Genomic DNA, 22,720 nt, shown 5'->3' with positions numbered 1-22,720 from the left:
TTTACCTGTGTGCCCCAAGGATTTCATAGTGCTCCTGCTATTGCACATAAGGTAGTGACCCAAATGTTAGAGCATCTCCCTCCAGGGGATAAAGGGTGGGTGGTCTGAGATGTGGATGATATCCTGATAATGGGAATAGATGACGTGGATGCCCGAGGGAGGACTGAACGAGTACTGGAGTTGATTCAACAGTATGGCATGAAGTCGTCCCTGGAAAAGGCACAATTAATACAACTACAGGTGGAGTAGCTGGGGGTTACCCTGTCAGAAACAGGAAGCTCTATTAGTGAACAAAGATTGTCAGCATTGCAAAATCTACCAGCCCCCCAAGATTTGAGAGGCCTACAGGCCATATTAGGGGCTTTTAATTTTGTAAGAGCCCACATATGGGACTATGCGCGTATCACCAAACCCCTTTATAGCCTATTGAGGAAGGAGGCACAGTTCCGATGGGGCCCAGAACAGGAAGCAGCTTTCAGCGAGCTGAAGCAGCCTTTACTGCGAGCAGCAACACTGCGACCCATATGGGTTGGAGAGTCCATATATGTGAGGGTCACCACCAGTCCTGAGGCATTGGCTGTGGTGTTGTTACAAGCGGACCCATTGCAGAAAACAGTCCTGATAGTATTGAATTCACGTCTTTTAACTCCAGTGGAGCAAAAGTTTGGTCCATGCGAAAGGGAATGTCTGGCAGTAATATGGGCACTGGAAGTAGGGGCGGTGGTGGTAGGAGATAATCAAGTTATTATTCAGAGCACCCACACCCCCTTAAAATATATATTGTCAGGAAAACCCGCCCAAGCAGGAGTAAGTAATCCAAGGATGGCTCTGTGGACCCTGGCCTTGGTAAATCGAGGGGTCCAATACCAAAAATACCCCAGGTGCTGGGCAACTACACGGGGTCTTGCTTCAGACAAAAGGGGCAAAACATGAGTGCCCTGTACCAGAGACCCGTTCAGTGCTGGTGGGTTGGGTAACCTCAATAGAACAAGCACGGAGCCTAACAGCACTGGCCAACATTTATTTTTCAGATGGGGCAGCTTGGGTACAAGAAGGGAAAAACCACATACAGAGCGCAGTAATAGATGTGGAAGATAAGTCAGTAGTGCGAGTTTGACCCCAAGGGTCGGCACAGGTGGCTGAATTAAAGGCATTGGTGGAATGTTTAATGCTTTAGGAGATGTGTCTGGGACACTTGGTGGTCTTTTCAGATTCTCAGTATGTGTTAGGAGGGTTGACTAAATGGATGCCACAATAGGCCAGCAGTGACTGGATAAGTCCTGACGGGAAGGACTGGGAGGGGGTGCATCAGTGGGTCACCGCTAATCCTAACCAAGTGCAGACTCGTCAGTGGAAGCCCTTTTTATCAATAAAGTGGATGGTTTAGCAAGGACCCCTGTGGTGGCCGCAGTGACCACATGTGGGGCCCTGCATCAGCAGTTGAAGCAAGATGGACACCCAGAGGACCACCTGGTAGTACCAGCATGGTGGGATCGACAGGAAATTATATGTTGGTCCCATGCACTGGCCCACGAAGGCGTGGAAGGAACTCTGCAACAAGCTAGAGACATAGCCCGCTGGCCAGGACAGCAACAGGACATGACCAATTGGGTACAGAATTGTCTTACATTTGCTGCTTTTAACCCACGCTGACCAGGGGAATCCGAGGATCAGCTGCCTTTAGGTCATCAGCGAGAGCCTGGAGGTCAGTGGACTCACCTCCAAGTAGATTTTATTGCCCCAACACCCTCTTTGCCCTTGCCTCAGGGCCTCAGCCTGCAAACCCCAGCAGCCAGCCAGGAGCTGTCTCTCACTACAACAGTCCCTGCTAGCAGCACTGCTCTGTCCAGGGTGCTGAAAGTTCTCTCAGCCCTCCAGAGACACAATCCTTCCACCCTCGGCTCCCAACAAAGAAAAATGCCCTCCTCTGCCCTGCAGGTCCCTTTTTATATGGGCCTGCTTGGCCCTGATTGGCTGCTCCCTTCAGCCCTTCTCTGATTGGCTGCCTCCTGCACAGCCTCCCTAGGGCTCTATTAACCCCTTAGAGCCCAGTGTGAGGCAGGCATCCCATCACATAACCGTTTGATAGCCTAGTGTTTAAGAACCAGCACTTTTCTAATCCAAAGGTCTGCAGGAAGGGCAGAGCTAGAATTTTCTGGGAGGGATTCTCCCCTCCGCTATGGATACTGTACACCACTATAGTTTCACACAGAGACCATAAAGACCCCTTAGCTGACCAGGAGAGAATTCCAGCACCACTGGCATGCTGGGGTCAGGGTGGTTAGTGGGAGGGGGCATGTTAGAGCAGGATTATAACACACACTGCTTTGTCACAGGTAGCACCAGGAAGTCTGCTGTAGATCACAGTAGCTCACTGGGCCCCCAGACAATCCCAAATCCCAAGGTTGTAAAGGTGGCTTAAAGTTACCCTTGTTCCCCATATTTCTGGGTTATGCCTCTGTGGGCAGTACCTCCTGGAGGCATAGGGCATATCTCAGTCTCTATGGGGAATTGAAGGGACTTTCTCAGTGTTATACTCAGAGATTTTATGGCCAGAAAGGACCATTGTGATTATCTAGTCTGACCTCCTGCACATTGCAGGCCACAGAACCTCACTTATCTCCTCCTGTAATAGACCCCTAAGCTGTGGCTGAGTTACTGAAGTCCTCAAAACATGATTTAAAGACTCTAGGATACCGACAATCCACCTTTTACTTTATTTTGAACCAGCAAGTGACCTGTGCCCAATGCTGCAGAGGAAGCTGAAACCCGCCAGGGTCTCTGCCAATCTGACCTGGAGGGAAATTCCTTCCTGACCACACATATGGCAATCAGTTGGAGCCTGAGCATGTCAGCAAGACTCACCACTCAGACACCCGGGAAAGAATTCTTTGTAGTAACTCAGAGCCCTCCCCATCTAGTGTCCCATCACCGACTGTTGGGGTATTTGCTACTAGCAGTTGCAGATTGCCTAGAGTGCCATCTGGCCCATCTGATCATACCATCCAGTCCATAAACTTATCAAGCTCAGTCTTAAAACAAGTTAGGTTTTTTCCCCCACTGTTCCCATTGGCAGGCTGTTCCAGAATTTCACTCCTCTGATGGTTAGAAACCTTTATCTAATTTCAAACCTAAACTTGTTGATGGCCAGTTTATAGCCATTTGTTCTTGTGTCATCATTGGTGCTTAACTTAAATAACTCCTCTCCCTGCCTGGTATTTATCCCTCTGATGTATTTACAGAGAGCAAACATATCTCCCCTCAGCCTTCATTTGGTTAGACTAAACAAGCCAAGCTCTAGGATACTCCTCCCATAAGGTTTTTCCACACCTCCGGTTATCCTAGTATCCCTTCTCTGCACCTGTTCTAGTTTGAATTGATCTTTCTTAAACATGGGAGACCAGAATTACACACAGTGTTCCAGATGAGGTCTCACCAGTGTAATGGCAATAACACTTCACTATCTCTACTGGAAATACCTCCCCTGATGCATTCTAGGATTGCATTAGCCTTTTTTCACAGCCACATCACATTGCGTCTCAGTCATCTTGTGATCTACCAATACACCCAAGTCTTTCTCCTCCACTGTCACTTCCAACAGATATGTACCCAGTTTATAGCAAAAAATCTTGTTTTTAGTCCCTAAGTCCATGACCTTGCACTCTGCACTTTTGAATTTCATCCCATTTCTATTACTCCAGTTTTCAAGGTTCTTCAGATCTTGTATGATATTCTGGTCCTCCTCCATATTGGCTCTACCTCCCAACATGGTGTCAACCACAAATGTTATTAGCACACGCCCACTTTTTGTGCCAAGGTCATTAATGAAAATGTTAAATAAGATTGGTCCCAAGACCGATCCCTGAGGAACTCGACTAGTAACCTCCCTCCAGCCTGACAGATCACCTTTCAGAATGGCTCATTGTAGTCTCCCCTTTAATCAGTTTCTTATCCACCTTTCAATTCTCAGATTAATCCCCATCTTCTCCAGTTTAACTAATAATTCCCCCGTGGAACTGTATCAAATGCCTCACTGACATCCAGGTAGATTAGATCTACTACATTTCCTTTGTCTAAAAAAATCAGTTATCTTCTCAAAGAAAGAGATAAGGTTGGTCTGGCATGGTCTACCTTTTCTAAAGCCATGTTGTATTGCATCTCAATTACTATTTACCTCTATGTGCTTAAGTGCTTTCTCTTTCAAATGTGTTCCAAGATCATGCATCCAACTGAGTTCAAACTAACGGGCCTTTAGTTTCCTGGGCCACTTTTTCCTCCCCTTTCTTAAAAATAGGTACTATATTAACAATTCTCCAGTCATAGGGTCAGACTCCTGAGTTTACAGATTCATTAAAAATTATTGCTATTGGGCTTGCAATTTCATGTGCCAGTTTCTTTAATATTCTTGGATGGAGGTTATTCAGGTCCCCTGATTTGGTCCCATTAAGATGTTTGAGTTCGATTTCCACATTGGATGTGGTAATTTCTGCTTCCATATCCTTTTTCCCATTAGCCACCCTGCCACTACCTCTAAATTCCTCATTATCCTTTTTAAGAACTGAGGCAAAGTATTTGTTTAGGTGTTGGGCCATACCTAGATTATCTTTAATCTCCACCCCCACCATCCTCAGGGTTTAGCAGTCCCATTTCTTCTTTTTTGTTCTATTTTTATTTATATTGTTATAGAACCTTTTACTATTGTTTTAATTCTCTTTGCAAGGTCCAACTCTGCTTGCTTGTTGGCAGTTCTCACTTTTTCCCTACATTTTTGACTTCCAAGAGGTAGCTTTCCTTGCTGATCCATCCCACCTTCCATTCCTTGTTGGCTTTCTGCTTTCTCTTTATAAGGAGTTTGAGATGCTTGCTCATCAAGCTTGGTCTGCAACCCTTTCCTATAAATCTTTGACACTTGCTTGGGATACAGACTTCAAATAGCTTCTGGGACTTTAACTTGGAGTAATTTGAAGCCTCCTCCACATTGAAATCCTTGAGTTTTTCAGCCCAGTCCACTTCCCAAACTAATTCCCTTAATTTTTTAAAGTTTTCCCTTTAGAAATCAAGGGCCTTAGATGTAGATCTATTTTTGTCTATCCTTCCATTTAGTTTAAACTGAATTAGCTCATGATTACCGGAACCAAGGCTGTCCTGTACAACCAGTTCTTCTGTGAGGTCCTTGGTGCTTACCAATACTAAATTTAAAATGGATCTCCTCTTGTTGATTCAGTGACTATTTGGTGAAGAAATATGTCAGCTATCACATCTAGGAATGTCTGGGCCCTATCAATATTAGAAGCACTTGTCCTCTAATATAGAGCTGGGAATTAAAGTCTCCCATAATCACACAATTCCCAGTAGTATTTATTTCATTAAAATATTAGAGGTCTCTATCCATATACAAAATTGGATCCTCGGGATCTGTAGCAGACCCTAAGCACTATCCCAGCACAGCCTCTCTTATCTTTCTTCCCCAAAGTGACTTTGACCCAAACCAATCCTGTGTTATCCATTCCCTCAGGTCTAATTTCTTTTCAGTCTAACTCACCATTTATAATACTACTCTGCCAGTGTTCCCTCTAATTTTTCCTACGCGTGTGTGGAATTAATTTTGTTATGTGCATCAATATGGGGGTGAGGCGTGACACGCGACCTCCGTATTGGTGCACATAACAAAACTCATGCGGCAGGACTAGGGCCGAGGTGTTTGGCGTGTGGGAGAGGGCTCAGGACTGGGGCAGAGGGCTGAGGTGCAGGGGGTGAGGACTCCCACTGGGGACATGGGCTCTCCCCCAGCTGCAGCAGGTCCAGGGCTGAGGGAGAGCTTTGCATTGCTATACGGACACCTGAGTAGTTTCCGCTCAGCTTTGCCCAGATTTCTCTCCTGTTTAGGTACAGTCTTTCTACTGCCAGTATCACCTACATCAGGGGTTCTCTTGCTGAGACCCCCCTCAACATGCTATAAAAACTCCAGGGCCCAGCGGGGGTGAGGGGAGAACTTGGGGCTCCGGGCTGTGGGGGGACTCTTGGGCATTGGTGTAGTTTTAATTCTATTTGTGGGGGAGGGGCAAGGTTCTGGCAGGGCTCAACCCAGCTCCACACAGCGGTGTCCAGAGTGCGAGTACCACCTCCACCCCTTGACTCACTCAGGAGGCCACCCAGCCTATCTGGGCTGTGGGGGGATGCAACCAAAAAATATATCTCAAAGGGGGGAACTCAGTTCAAAAAGTCTGAATACCGCTCAGGGTGCAGGCAGGAGATAGCTAGGGACCATGTGAAGTGAGGGGGAGTAGCGCAGGGTGCAGGCAGGGGGTAGCTAGGAGCTGTGTATGGACTGGGGGGGAAATCCCAGTGCAGTTCCTAGCTTCAGCAAGGTGGGAGGGTGTTGAGGCTCCCAGCTTCAGCCCTGCACTGCTCCCAGCTTTGGGGGTTGTCACCTTCAGCCCCAGACTGCTCCTGGTTGGGGATGGGGGCTCCAGCTTCAGGCCTGCACGGCTCCCAGCTTGGGGGCGGAGGAGGGTTCCACCTTCATCCCCATGCCAGAGCCCTCCTTGTAACACTACTGCCTGAGCCATCTGTTGACCATCATAATCTTGTGTCACCTTCGCTCTCCTCCTCTAAGGACAGATAGAATCCCACTGAAGATCACCTGAGCCTCCATTTCTTCAAGCATCTTCCCCAGCCTGGCATAAGTCAGGTCTACACTGCCAAAGTTAAAGCGCTTCGGTGGCTCACGTAGTTGTGGCAGAGCGCTGGGGGAGAGCTCTCCCGGCGCTCTAAAAAAAAAAACCCACCTCAACAAGGGGCGTGGCTACCAGCTCTTGGAGTGCAGCTCCCAGTGCTGGGGCACTGTCTACACTGGCGCTTTACAGCGCTGAAACTTGCTGCGCTCAGGGGGGTGTTTTTGTACCCCCCGAACGAGAAAGTTGCAGTGCCGTAAAGTGCCAGTGTAGACAAGCCCTTAGTCTCCTTTGATGCTTCCCAGCGAGAATCTAGCTGTATCACTTGTTCCCACATGAAGGACACTCAGTGGATTCTTTCCTGCTCCCATTAGGATCCTCTTCAGCCTCACGTCTACGTCCTGTATCTGAGCTCCCAGCAGATAGTACACCCTTCTGTTCTCTGGATCAGCTCTGGTGACAGGCCCGTCTGTTCTTCAAAGCAGAGAGTCCCCAGTCATGTAGACCTGCTTCTTCCTGGTGTTGGTATGATTCTCCGAGTCACAGACAATGTGTGTGTATATATATATATATATATATTTTACTCTGTTTACATAGTGTACATATAGAATAAGTTGGAAGGAGGCAGGGACTTGAAGGGGTAAGAGCTGGTGACAGCTCCCCTTCTCCAAGGTTTGAAGCTTTGGTTAGATTGAAGCTAAACCATCTAGTCACCCACCATGTGCACAGACCAGGCCAGAATCTGCAACAATACCCAGCAAAACTGGCCTATACACATGAAAAGTGTGTGTGTGTGAAGATGTGCAATAAGAACACAATTCATACTTTGCCCCCATCAAAAAGTATCCTGCAGGTTCCCCCATTCATGGCTCAGAAGGTGGGTGGAGGATAGGAGAGTAAAAAGCCAAGGAGATAGCTGTCCTCTGCAGAATCATCCCAAAAAATGCCTGTGAGAAGTTACTGTGCAAGGATATGGGTTTCTTGGCAGATGATTCTGCAGGCAGCATGTCCTAAAGATGCCTAAAATATGCATCCCTGGGTTACTTTGAAGCGACAAGCAGACAGAGCTAACAATCGTCTCTCTGAATGAACACAAGCAGAAATTATTAGACTCAAGCTTTTAAAAAATGCATATTGTGATTTCCTTTGAAATTTGCATAGAAGATCCTACTCCTCAAAAACCTTTCTTAATTGAGAATGTCTGTGAGGTTGAGGGGAATGAATTTTTTTGCAGATATTTTAGAAAATATATTTCTTGTTTGTACTAACTGCAAAATGTTGATATTTCATTGTATGTGTTTGCTTCCTCACCCACATTTCCTTCACACATGAGATAGATGCACTTGTGGTTTGGCCTTGCAGACAGTCTGTTTCAGGGAAGGATCTTGATACTAGAGCTCCTCTTTTGCTTCCCTCACAAAATTTACACTCTGAATCTCCACCAAATGAAGATTTAATTGATCCGTTCTCTGGATCAAGTAATCACATTACACACAAATTATCCTTTGACTTTTTTAAATGTTCAAAGCAAAGTATCAAGATAAATAGTGAGTGAAAATTCTTTGCTACTTTCATCAGATAAACTGAATAATATCTTAACCCTTATAAAGTATTCTCTGCTTGATAGTGACCAGCAAAATGTGTTTATGAAATTATTATTTCTTTCCATCATAGTAGCAGCTACAGAGATTGAGGTCCCATTGTTCTGGGCCAGTGGTGGGCAACATGCAGCCCACAGACTGTACTTGGCCCGTAAGGGTAATCCGCTGGTGGGCCATGAGACAGTTTGTTAACATTGACCGTCCACAGGCACGGACGCCTGCAGCTCCCAGTGGCCGTGTACATGTGGGATTGGTAGTTTGTGCAGAAGGTATTTATAAACACTTTCGTATTCACCTTTTCCTGTTTACTAATCTATCTATTTTGCCTCTGCACTTATTCTGTAGCTATTGAGAATCTATAAAACAAATATAGATCACAAATGCCCATCAGTCTCCACCACCCAGGGAAAAAAGCATTTGGACACATCGGTACCAAGGGAAGAATAGGACATGTTAGAACAGATACCAAACCAACAGAAACTGAAAGACCAAGTCCTGCTTCCTTAGTCAAAGATAAAATCCATCTATATTAAATAAACTGTTGTCTTAACTGTAGTTGACTAACTATAGTCAGTAAGAGAGGCACACTTTGAGATCTACTAGTCTCTAAATAATCTAGAAAGTGATGCTATATCAACTTGGATTGTTAGGCCAACTGAGGTGGAGAAGGGAGAAGAGGTCCTCCCTGGAAAGCGGTATGCTTTGGAAGTTGTAAAGATGAGAGGGAATCTTCAGCATAAGAATAGCCTAAACTTCAAAGATGCTAAGCACCTGCAGCTCCTATTCATTTCAGGGGATTATACCTGTGTAAATTAAATACAATTCATCTGATTCTGATCTATTTATATTTCATATATTTTAAAATAGTTTGATTCTCCATATCTGTTGCTTTATAAATATTAAACATAATTATAGAATTATATGTTAATTACATTGGAATTATAGTAGAGACTTAAATTAGACAACATATTGCATTGCTCCTCTCTCATTCCTTACTATTTTTAAGGAAAGATCTCTGCATGAAAACAGATGTTTACAAAAAAAATAGAAATTCTCTGTACATAACATGCTGATTGTCTGCTATAGGACATCACACGAAAGGTTTAGAAGTTTGGATGAGGAAGGACAGACTTCAACAGCAGTCTAGATAGTAAATTACAGTCCTGATTTCCCGTCCCCTCCCTCCTGACCCAGCACAAAGGGGAGCCTCCATTCATACATTTTCCCGCTTTGGAACAGATGGGAGGCTCAATCACTTCAACAGGACCATTCAGAGCTTGTGCAGAGGTAGAGGGAATCTGCCAGGTTAAGAAGGACAAAGCCCACTTCCCCAGTAGCACAGTATAGATTTATGTGAGAAAATCCCCATGGAGATCTCCTTCCTTTAAGTCCCCTCCCTCTCCCCTTCCACCACCCACCCCCTCTGCTGCAGGTGCTGATGATCTGTGTCAAAAATAACCAATTAATAATGATATCTATGGATGAAATGAGCTAGGTCTCAAAGTTCTGGATCAACTTAAGAAACAAAGAACCTGTTTTCAAGATTGTGTTAGTAATGTAGAGCAAGAAAATGCAAACGTTTTACAAATTAGTGATCCCTACATCAGGCCACAGCAGCACATCACCACCTGGGTCCACAGCTTCCGAGGATGGTCTCTCCATCATCTTCCACCCCTCCAGCATGACTGCCACCTTCCTTGCCTCCATCTCAAGCATCTTCACCTTTGCCTGTACTGGCTTCAATCTGCCTCCACCTGGAGCAACATCTGTCATAGGCTTGCAAGGGATATCTTCCTCCAGCTCCCTCTATCCTCTCTATCTGATGTCTTCCCACATGGTGAGACCAATCACCATCAGGACGTACCAGGGATGGCTCCTCCCTGGGAAGGTCGCTATCTGGGCCTGTCCCATCCCAAGCTGTAGAAGGGCTTGCCTCTTTCACCTGATTCGAGCCCCGCTTATGAGAAGGCTCTGCACCAATATCAGAAGGGTCATGCTGCAGATGCAGGGGTGCTTGGACCTACTGGTCTATGATCACTCACGAGCAATGCAAGAGAGCATTGCAGATATAAATTTTAAGCTGGATAGCCAGACTGCAGCGGTTAAGCACTCAGCTGACGTACTTCAACTTCTGGATGACCATTAGTGTTACCAGGTTGCTAGCATTCTCCCCAGGGGGCAACCCACACCAGCAGAATTTCCACATCCTCTACCTGGCTCTGCCAGAGACCAGTCCCTGACACTGCCCCCTCCTTCCAGCCCCAGCCCCCCATGGAACCTGGCCAGCTGGATCTTTGCCCTGCCATCACCCCCCACCCTGTCCCTTCTCCTGATACCCTGGGGTCTGATGGCCTTAACTCTCTTGCTCCTAACCCCCTTGTCAGTGAGTCTCCATCTCATTTACCACCGTCTGTCACCCCTCCTCACCAGAGAGGAGCTGCATCTCCCTCGGCTTCCCCCCAGCGAGATGTCCCATCAACCCCTCTGGACCTTCCCATTGCCGTTGGTCTGTCTGTAGGCCCTTGGGTACAGGTTTCGCACATTGGCTTCCCTGTGGCCCCCATGTGGCACTTATGCAAGGCTGTGGGGCCCTGCACCTATTGGTGCCCTGCATTCTGCCCCCTGTGCTGGGGGAGGATGTCAAGCATGGTCTGAGCACACCTACTGAATCAGGCCCTGCAGACAACATGGACATGTGGACACCGATCCCTAGGTGCTTTATGTATTGCTCTGGGGCTTGAGGTGGGAGATAAGTGCTTGGAGTGAGGCAGCAGTGTGCGTGCCGACAGACACTGAGCTACCTAGGGACCTTTTACAGCACAAACTTAGGTGCCTAGTGAGTTTAGACACCTACAGAGTTAGGTGAAGGGTTTTATGCATTGCAGTGGTGCAAAAACTGGGACTTGAACACCTGAAACAGGAATTCAGAAGCCTAAATCCTTTTGTGAATCCAGGCCTACCTAGTTGTCTAGGATATTCTGCAAACCAGACTTCTCTAAGGTGTCTCAGGATGAAGGATCCAAAAACTGAGGCACCCCAAAAAATCACTAATCTCTTTTGAAAATCTTGACCCTAATATTGTTAAGTGGCATGAAATGAAATTCTTCAGCCTATGCAGAGAGAAACCCTAAACATTGGGTTTGATTTTCTAAAGTGAAAAATTGAAATAAAACAAAGAACTCTGCTGCTCAGCTTGAGTAAAATTGTTACTTAGAGCTATAAAGCTAGGGGATGGTTTAGACAATCAGAAGACTGACTTCTGTAAAACGGCATATCTTATCAGCATGGGCGGCCAGTAGCATAGGCAGGGGAAGGCTATGCCTCCCCAAACAGCCTGGTGTGGACCCCCCCCCCCGCCCCCTGCCCCACCCTCAGGTTCCCTCCTGCCCCCAGCTCCTTTCCCGCTCTTCTGTGGCCTAGAGGCTGGGGCGGGCAGCCGGTGCACCCAGGGCTGGGGGGCACTGGGACTGCGCCATGTGCCTGGCGCTCTGGGGCTGGGGGCGCTCCAGCTGCACCACCCACCCAGCACTGGGAGCACTCAGGGGCTGGGGGCGCTCTGGCTGCACTGCCCACCAGCACTCTGGGGCTGGGAGCACTTCGGACACATCACCCACCCTAGTGGGGGGGTGTGCTCTGGGCTCCAGTGGGGAACAGGGGGCAGAAGGGGAGGGGCGGGGCAGAGGAGGAGGGACTGGGGGTAACCTCCCCCAATGGCAAATTCACCTGCCGCCCATGCTTATCAGTATTTTAATACATAGAGAGAGCCAGATTCTGCTGTGCTTAGCCCTGGCCTCCACACAATGTTTGTACCAGTATAACTATGTCAGTTAGGGTTGTGATTTTTTTTTAAACTAACACAGTTATATCGATATAACCCTCTAGCATGGTTGTTGCAGTGATACCAGTATAAAAGGTGCATTATACAGATATAGCTTATTGTCTCATATGGAAGTAAACTATACCAGTATAACTGCATCCAAAGTCGGGACATTGTATTGCTTTAATTATACCCGTATAGTTAAAATGGTATAATATTCAAGCCTTTACATTGATCAGTACCTTATTCTTCTCTGACCTGCTATTTGTTTTCCTTCTCCCATTTCAAGCTCACTATGTTTCACAGCAATGGATTTTCAGAAATGCAGCATGTAAAATAATGGCTGGCATTTATTACATAGGTTTTTACATTAGCACTTTTTATGCCGTCATGAGCACAGACAGGTACATAGCAATGTTTATGCTATGGGAGTTCAGACAGCCGCTTTTAGCATAATTGTAAGCTTAATCCTATGGCTGATGGCTGGTTTGGGTTCCACACCAAATATGGTGTTTAACCAAGAAATAGAAATTGTGACTTCCGCGACCTCCATGACAGACATGGGGCACTAATTATCAGTGGTTCACAGTCAAGCTGGAAGGGCATATCCCTGCAGGATTCCACTGGATAAGTTCTAGGTCTGGTTCTGTTCAATATCTTCAATTATTTAGATAATGGCAAGAGAGCACACTTATAAAGTTTGTGGATGATACTAAGCTGGGAGGGGTTGCAAGTGCTTTGGAGGATGGGATTAAAATTCAAAATGAGCTGGACAAACTGGAGAAATGGTCTGAAGTAAATAGGATGAAATTCAGTAAGGAAAAATGGAAAGTTCTCCACTTAGGAAGGAACAATCAGTTGCACACATACAAAATGGGAAATGACTGCCTAGGAAGGAGTACTGCGGAAAGGGATCTGGGGGTCATAGGGGATCACAAGCTAAATGAGTCAACAGTTTAACGTTGTTGCAAAACAAGCAAACAGCATTTTGGGATGTATTAGCAGGGGTGTTGCAAGCAAGACAAGAAGTGATTCTCCTGCTCTACTCTGAACTGATTAGGCCTCAGCTGGAGTATTGTGTCCAGTTCTGGGCGCCACATTTCAGGGAAGATGTGGGCAAATTGGAGAGAGTCCAGAGAAGAGCAACAAAAATGATTAAAGGTCTAGAAAACATGAGTTATGAGGGAAGATTAAGAAAAAAAATGGATTTGTTTAGTCTGGAGAAGAGAAGACTGAGGGGGACATAACAGTTTTCAAGTTCATAAAAGGTTGTTAAAAGGAGGAGGGAGGTAAATTGTTCTCATTTATCTCTGAGGATAGAACAAGAAACAATGGGCTTAAATTGCAGCAAGAGAGGTTTAGGTTGGACATTAGGAAAAACTTCCTAACTGTCAGGGTAGTTAAGTACTGGAACAAATTGCCTAGGGCAGGAGTGGCGAGTTCTATGGGCCCATGGTGCCCGGGCTCCAGTAAATTCAGGGCCCGGGGGTCCCGGCTCCACCAATGTTCAGGGCTAGGTCTCTCCCCCGGCCCCTGGCCCCATGCACCTCCCCCAAAAGTCCCTGCCTCTCTGGCCCCCAGCCCCAGGGCAGCCTGCCCTGTTGCACCCCAACCTCCCCATGCCCCACACCCCAACCCTCTGTCCCAGCCCACACTCAGCACCCAAACCCCCTCCCAGAGTCTGCACCCAACACCCAAACCCCCTCCCACACCCAGCATCCCAACCCCCCTCCTGCACCCCTACCCCCTGACCCAGCCCAGAGCCCTCATCCAGCACCCAAGCTCCCTCCCAGAGCCCACACCTGTCCCACACCCAAGCCCCTTCCCAGGACCTGCATACCACACCCCCTCCTGCAACCCCAACCCCCTGCCCCAGCCCAGAACCTGCACCCAGCACTCAAACTCCATCCCAGAGCTTTAGGCAGGTGGTGGGGGGGGGAGGGAGGGGGAGGAGGACTTGGACCCATTCTGGGCACCACCAAAAATTATACAAACCTGCTGCCCTGGCCTAGGGAGGTTGTGGAATCTCCATCATTGGAGATTTTTAAGAGCTGGTTAGAAAAAAACCTGTTAGGGATGGTCTAGATCAGGGGTGGGCAAACTATGGCCCACGAGCCGCATCCAGCCCACCAGCCATTTTAAGATGGCCTTCGAGCTCCCACTGGGGAGCAGGGTTGGGGGCCGCTCCACGTGGCTCCCGGAAGCCGCAGCATGGCATGCCTCCAGCTCCTACACACTCCAATGGCCCCCTCCAGTGCTCCAATGGGAGCTGCAGGCGTGGTGCCTGTGGACGGGGCAGCATGCAGAGCTGCCTGGCCGTGCCTCCATGTAGGAGCCAGAGAAGCGATATGCTGCTGCTTCAGGGAGCTGCTTGAGGTAAGTGCTGCCACTCCCCTGCCCCAGCATGCTTCATTTCTGGCCCCACCCCAGAGCCCGCACCCCCAACCAGAGCCGCCTCCTCACCTCCTCCTGCACCCCAACCCAATTATGTGAGAATTCATGGCCCACCATACAATTTCTATTCCCAGATGTGGCCCTTGAGCCAAAAAGTTTGCCCACCCCTGGTCTAGATAATACTTAGTTCTGCCATGAGTGCAAGGGACTGGACTAGATGACCACTTGTGGTCCCTTCCAGTTCTACTATTCTATGCTTCTAACCAAGAATGGATTTCTTATCTATCACTTCCTTCCTGTGCCAGTCTGGACTGTCATGGCTATCTGAGCACAAGTAACAGGGGCCAGGGGTCACTTGTACTGTTAGTTCATCATCCAGTGACCTATCATCACTGGTTATTCTTTAGACACAGAGGAAAGTTGTCCTAGATTTTGATTCCGACTCCTTCAAAAATTGCAGCAATTTCTCCAACTGCATGGTCTGGTAAGATCCATCTACCCACAGAGATCATACCTAGAAACCCACATATGAGCAGAATATTCCATCACCAACATGATCTACAGGCTTCCATTATCCACAAAGGTGTCAGTGAATGAGGAGGACATAGAATTGCAGGACTCTGTATATGTATATATTTTCAAAATATTATGTATTGTGTATGCTCACTGCCTCTTCTTCATCGTAGTATTTTTCTGTTTTAAGCATGTATTTTTCTTGAATAAAGCAAAATAGCATCTTGCTATAGTCTGGCTTCCTGACAGTTTCTATAGTTTAAAAATCAGAGGGCGGATTAGGTGTACAAGCATTAAAACACAGACTGGGCTGGAAGGAGGGGACATCTGTTGAGTTCTGCCTTCATTTACGATGTGTGTGTGATAGCACTAATGGCTATTTCAATCAGTTCTAAGGAAACTTTAAAAGTTTACTAGGAAACTTTTAAAGTTTCCTTAGAACTGATTGAAATAGCCATTAGTGCTGATTCACAACTACCAACTAGATCCAGATGTATAAGGCATGATTAGCCCAGTTTTCCTGTAGCTCCACAGCCCCTTACAGGGTGACACATAGAGGGTGGAGCAGACAGGAATAGATTCCTAGATATTTAGGTCAGAAGGGACCATTATGATCATCTAGTCTGACCTCCTGCACAACGCAGGCCACAGAATGCCAGGGTTGAGCCTGAATGGCTGTGTGGTGGCCCAGCACAGGGCACAACCTAGAACACAAAGCGGAACCATGAGTCTTTAGATGTGAAAAGAAGGGACACATCCCTTTGGTAGCCACTGGCTAGTTTTAGATTTTTCCCTAAACTCACAAGTCAAGAAGTTAAATATCTGCTCTCATATAGGCATTTCAGGACAAATAGTCAACACAATTTGCCAGATCTAAATTGTAAGCTTTTGAGATACAGTATAATTTCTGACATTGTTCCCAGGCCCCCCTAGCCACAAAGGAATAGAGAGACTAAGAATTTAATAAAGACTTCAAGTTAGCTCTGCTGAACAGCAAGGCAACTCCTATGCTAGCCCCTATTGCTGGTTATTTCTGTTCACCTCATTTCTCTGAGAAATTACACCATTTCCACTTTGTTTACTCACCAGTGCAGTTAAGTAATTTGTTCAGCATTGAATCTGAGTGTACATTTTAGTAATCTGTGCATCTGAGTAACATTTGTGAAGAAATCCTCCAAACCTATTTGTTTCCTCAGAACCACAGCAAAAACACAGTATCAAACCTAAGTCATAAGAACATAGGAACAGCTATATTGGGTCAGACCAATGGTGTATCAAGTCCAGTATCCTGTCTGCTGACAGTGGCCAGTGCCAAATGCTTCAAAGGGAATGAACAGAACAGGGCAATTTCAAGTTAAATTGTCGTCCAGTCCTAGTTTCTGGCAGTTGGAGATTTAGGGTCACCTGGAGCATGGGGTTGTGTCCCTGTCCATCTTGCCTAATACCTATTGATGAACCTATCCTCCATGAATTTATCTAATTCTCTTTTGAACCCAGTTATACTTTTGGCCCTATCATCCCATGGCAATGAGTTCCACAGGTTGACTGTGCCTTGTGTAGAGAAGTACTTCCTTTTGTTGTATTAAATTTGATGCCTATTAGTTTCATCAGGTGACCACTGGTTCTCATGTTATGTGAAGGGGTAAATAACACTTCCTTTTTCACTTTCTCTACACCAGTCATGATTTTAGAGACCTCTATCATATCCCCCCTTAATCACCTCTTTTCCAAGCTGAAAAGTCCCAGTCTTTTTAATCTCTCCTCGTAGGGAAGCTGTTCCATACCTCCCATCATTTTTATTGCCCTTCTCTGGACCTTTTCCGATTCTAATGTACCTTTTTTTTGAGATGGGGTGACCACAACTGCATGAGTGTACCGTGGATTTATATACTGGTTTCACAATTCCTAACGTTGTTAGCTTTTTTTTTTTTTTAATGTCAGCTGCACATTGAGCAGATGTTTTCAGAGAACTATCCATGATTACTTCAAGACCTTTCTTGAGTAGTAACAGCTAATTTAGATGCCATCATTTTGGGTGTATAGTTGGGATTATTTTTTCCAGCGTGAATTACTTTTCACTCATCAACATTGAGTTTAATTTGCCTCTCTGTTGCCCAGTCACCCAGTTTTGCGAGATCCCTTTATAATTCCTTGAAGTCAGCATTGGACTTCACTATCTTGAGTAATTTTGTATCATCTGCAAATTTGACCACCTTATTGTTTACCCTCTTTTCCAGATCATTTGTGACGATGTTGAACACCACAGGTCCTAGTACAGATCGTTGGGGGAACCTCATCATTTATCTCTCTCTACTGTGAAAACTGACCATTTATTCCTACCTTGTGTTTCTTGTCTTTTAATGATTTACTCGTCCATGATTGGACCTTTCCTCTTATCCTTGTCTGCATAGTTTGCTTAAAAGCCTTTGGCTAGGGATCTTGTCAAACGCTTTCTGAAAGTCCACCTACACTATATTGACTGGATCATCCTTGTGCATGTGCTTGCTGTCCCCCCTCAAAGAATTCCAATAGATTGGTGAAGCATGATTTCCCTTTACAAAAGCCATGTTGATTCTTCCCCAACATATCATGTTTATCCAGTGTCTGATAATTCTGTTCTTTACTATAGTTTCAGCCAATTTGCCTGGAACTAAAGTTAGGCTGACCAGCCTGTAATTGCCTTCTTAAAAAAAAGAAATCAGCATTACATATACTACCTGTCATGGGGCACAGACTAACCCGGCAGCACCTCCTGCTGGTCATCTCGGGGAATTAGCATCCAGCCTCCAGAGCACCTCCTTCAGGCCAGTGTCTCACCGCCCCGGCCGCCATGTCCCTCTTGGATCCCAGTGCCCTTGTCTTGGGTGCTGCCCCCTGGCAGTACCCCCACAGTTCTGGGTCTCCCCCTCCCAGAGGATCCTCCACCCACTATCCCCACCTCACCTCAGTCTTAGGCTACACCAACTAGCCCCCGCGCTGGGGAAGACTGCAGCATGAGCCACTCATCACAGGCAAGGTTGGGTTTGGACCTGCGCTGCCTCTGTCTAACCTTTGGCTGCCCCCTACAACCTCAGTACCTGTTGGGCCTAATGGTAGGCTGCAGCCTGGGGCTTTCCTGGCTGGAGCTCCCCAGCTCCTTCCCCAGCCCTGCTCCAATCTATGCACTCTGCTTAGGTCCCTACAACCAGGTCCCTCCCTCCTTCTCAGAAGCTAGAAAGAGTATCTCTTCTAGGCCTGGCTTCCCTGGCTTTTATAAGGCCCACTGGGTCTGTTTGGGGCATGGCCCCCAGCTGTGGCTGCTCTGCCAATCAGCCCAGCTCTTCCCCTGCCCCAGCCCTCTTCCAGGGCTATTTTAAACCCCCCTGGGCCCGAGTATGTGTCCATCCTGTTACACAACCTTCCAGTTATCTGGTACAGGGGCTGAGATAAACAATAGGTTACATACATAGTTAGTAGTTCTACAATTTTCATGTTTATGTCACACAGAGCCAGATCCAAAAAGGAATGTAAGTGGCTAAATACCTTTGAGTATCTGGGCCATACTCTTTGGGATCCCTTCTCTCCTCAAAGTACAGCTTCTGAACATGAGGTTCCCCCACCGCTTGCATCTGCTCCCTTGGGGTAACTTTGCAGAACTGGCCCAGAAATCTAGAGGTCAGTTTTCCTATATTTAACTCTCTCAAGCCTCATAGCAGCTTTGGGTTTCCTTCAGGTGATCCAACAGCAACTGCTGCTTCTCCTCCTTTTCCCCCGTCAGATGTCAAAGCCCCGTATGAGTGTTGCAAACTGTGCTCCCACCTTGTCTCTGCAGTCTATGCACTGCTCCAAGTCCTCTACTGCTGCCATTACAACACTGTTCTTCAAGTTGATTAAAATATAGCTATAGCCACCCATTCTATGCTCCAGGTGCCTATCATATAAATTAAACCGTAATATAATACAACACAAGAAAAGTACCCATGAATATGATCACCTCAGCTCATTCCCTCCTCAGACTGAGGGAAAACAATAGAAATATGTTTTGCTCTTAGCTCCAGGATCTGTTTCTCCAGCTCTTGCTTTTCCTGATCAGAACTCTCAATTAGTGTCTGACCCAGAGCTTTCACTTTCAACTACTCCCTTTTTCCTTCTCTTGTGGTGTTTCCCCTGTGAAGGCTAGAACTTCCTTGGTCACACAGGACTGTTTCCCTACTCCCAGAAGCCCCTAGGATCTGACTTCTCTTCTTTTATAAATGATACAGGTTTCTAAGGTTAGGTCTACACTGCATTGTAAATGCCAGTTCTGTGGAACCCACTCTTGTGGACTCTGTTTCCAAGTCCGCACTTGAGCATTCATATGGCATTGTAAGTCTGGGTTTGAAATTGCTGGACGAAGTCTCACAGCCATGCAAAAATGTACTGCACCACACAGACCTTCTGACTTGAGTCTGTGGCTTGAGTTGTGTCCACCTTACACAATGGCAGGGCTTGGACCTGAGGTCTCAGAGGAATGTGGGCTCAGACCCAAACTCCTAGCAAGCTCCCAGGACCTGGATTCTGAGTACTTGCTGATCGAGTCAGACAGATTAATGTGTGAACAGTAGGGTTTGGGTTCAAACCTGAGTCTGAGGTGTCAATTAGACACCTGTGGCTGTACTGTGACAGATGACTTGGGCTCATGGGGTTAGAGCTGTGGGGTTGTTTAATTCCAGTGTAGATGTTCGGGTTCAGTGTGCAGGCCATGGGTTTTTAATTGCAGTCGAGACTTACCCTTAGAAGCTAAAGATTTCCAGATGCTCCCAGGCTCTGTCAATTAACCCTTGCCTTCCCCAGGCTGGGGCCTCATTGCTTTCTCACTTGGTCACATTCCTCAGTGGCCCAGGCCTGTTGTGTTAATTTAGAGGAGATATATGGGCCAAAGGTGTTAACATAACCCAGTCACTATTCAACATTAAGCAAGGTCCAAGTTTTGGTACACAGAGATTTTAGCCTGCTTAGTAGCATGGCAAACACACTAAAACATTCTTGCCAAAGACTAGAAATTTAATTATTGAAACACACAAAAGGAAAAGAATCAAAACAAGGTAAAGAGCATTGAAACTGAAATGGATTTACTTAAACTTAACCAAAATGTATCAAAGTCCCTTTTTGGAGACAGTGAATATTGGTTAAAGTCTCTTATTTGATCACACAGTCCTTTAGGGGCAGCAGGGAGGTTAGTTCTGTTGTTCAATTCTGAGTTGGGAATGATAGTCACTTTCCTGCTTTAGGCAAAACAGACATAAAAGGAAGAGAAGAAATAGGATAGTAAAGATAGTGGGAATTCAGCTTTTGTTGATGACCTCAGGTTACAGGGTGACTGGTCAGTCATGGATAGATGCTTTGGGCTTGAGAGTCAGCCCTAACTGCTGCTGCTCTGGACCCCAGCTCACTACCCTTGTCAGAGACATCATCTGGTTGACCTGGTAAGATCCTTCTCAGGCAGTTAGATGGACCATCTCATCTCACTGTGCTGGTGCCAAGCAGTACAGTTGATTTCAGGATAAGGTGAAAAGCTGAGTGGGAAAGATAGGAGAGGAGGAAGATGGGGGACAGAAAGGAACACCGATGGAGAGGAAGACAGAGCAGGATCTCACATGTATCATTGGTGCAGTGATGATGGTCAAGGGTCCCCACTGAAGTAACAAGGTCTAGTGTCATGGCAACAATCTTTCTGCTCCAGCTGTGGTGATGGCATGGCCGTCACCTCTCTTGAGTGGAGACCCATGTCTCTTTCTCTCCTGACAATGGTATTTCCAGGTTGCTTACACCGTGAATTCCTCAGCAAGGCAGACTGCCTAAGTAGGCCTGCTTGACCTTCCTTTCTCAGAAGCTATAAAAAGTGTAATTGCCCACAGTTAAATTACCTACTGCTCTTCCTATGCAAGCACATTTATTCTTAAGGTGAAAGCACTGCAAGGAAAACAAATTAAAACAATAAAAGAACCTACATGTATGCTAATAAGTTTACCAGACATCACCCTAATTCCAGCAAGGGCTTTGGCAGGTAAGGAGTCCTTCAAACCCCACCAAGGGGCATTTCTGTGATTACAAACTCATCACTACCATGGCTCAGAACAAGCACACCTGTGAATCTAAGAGTCACTTCTTTATACAGTTCAGGTCTTTGATCTGTCCTCATGTAACAGATGACTAGCAGACAAAAGGCCCTCTCCTCAAAAGGTTGAGTTCCTGCATACACCTCACCCTAGAGATTTCCTGGGAAATCCACTTAACTTTTAAAGTTCACATTGTTTCAACTAGTCCTTAAAACTCATAACACTTCCCAGGATTTACATTAGCCATGTCTCCTTCCTAGGGACATTACATACAATCCCAGAATAGTAGATACACATTTGCTTTTTGAATACAATGAACTCCTAAAATAAGTAAACTCACTTCTAAGGTTTAACTTAATTCAATAAGGTTTGTCCACGGTATTGCAGGAAATTGTTGTATCTGTCAGAAATAGACCCTTTAAGTTTAAATTAATTCAGTCTGTCTCCTCACATCTTTTCTTAAACAGTTTTATGTAACAGGTCATTGTGATAATTCATGAACCTTTAGCCTAAATGGTGAAAGGTGGGTAATAATTAAAGAAGGTGTGCTAGGCCTCAATTATTACAACAGGCTCCTACAGGTAATACCCATATTGTCAGAGGGTACAACATTTTGTTAATTACCCTATATATGTTTTCAAAATGGTATAAAATATTTCAAATTACTCACTTTACAAGTTCGCAAGTTTCCTGACTGATTGTGCCTTCTACACCAGAGTTTTTTAGACTCCGATCCCCAAAGATATTTAGGCATCTAACTCTCGTTGACATTAATGGGAGTTATATGCCTAAATACTTTTGAGAATTGGGGCCTTAGTGTTTAATCACATTTTATTATAATGAAGCAACTCTTGACTTGTTCCCTGATTGTACCCAGTATTGTGAGGCATAATTGAGAGCAGGCAGCTGTTTATAGATCTTCCACTCTGGGGCTGAATGAGGCAGCAATCTTAGAGACACTCAAAATTATCCCTGGATGGCTATGGCCCTTAAGGACTACACAACAGTGGACTTTTAATATAAAGTTCTCTTTTTAAAACAAGTTAAAGTAAGAACTTGTAACAATGCAAATCTTTAAAACTTTGTTTTACAATAAAACTCCTTCAGACAAACCAGTCTTCACCACAGAAATAATGTTTAACCTTAAAATGGTGCAGTGCTCTAATGCAGACCATCCCATTGTTTCTTCATCCAGTTATGTCTCTTATTTTCTGTCTAATATGCACCACCCTTACACAAATGGAATAAAATGGCCTGTCAAGCCTGGACCTAATAAGCTCTATTGCTTGCAGAACTGAGATACAAAACTTTCTATGGTTTTCAATTTTCTAACGTCTAAATTCTTAATGTTGCCTGGTTATAGCTTTCATTAGGAGCCTGAAAATCTCTGAAGTTTGCTGTATCTTGGTGAATCTCAGATGCCTTTCAGATCTGGAGTCCCTTCGACCAGTAGGTCATAGGCTCCCTTCCTTCCTTTTAGTTGTCTTCTAGGGATGATGGCCCTAAATAACCTAGTAGCCTTCTTCCCCCATCTCTAGTGTCTTTAGTGGGCAACTGGTTGGCCCACTCTCCCTCCTAGATACTCTGTGGTGGTCAGCTGGTCTGCTCCTTCATCCTGAACCTTAGAATAGGTAGTAATTACAA

Source organism: Caretta caretta, chromosome 2 (assembly GCF_965140235.1).
Source record: "Caretta caretta isolate rCarCar2 chromosome 2, rCarCar1.hap1, whole genome shotgun sequence".
NCBI lineage: Eukaryota > Metazoa > Chordata > Testudines > Cheloniidae > Caretta > Caretta caretta.
This window is presented reverse-complemented; position numbering follows the sequence as displayed.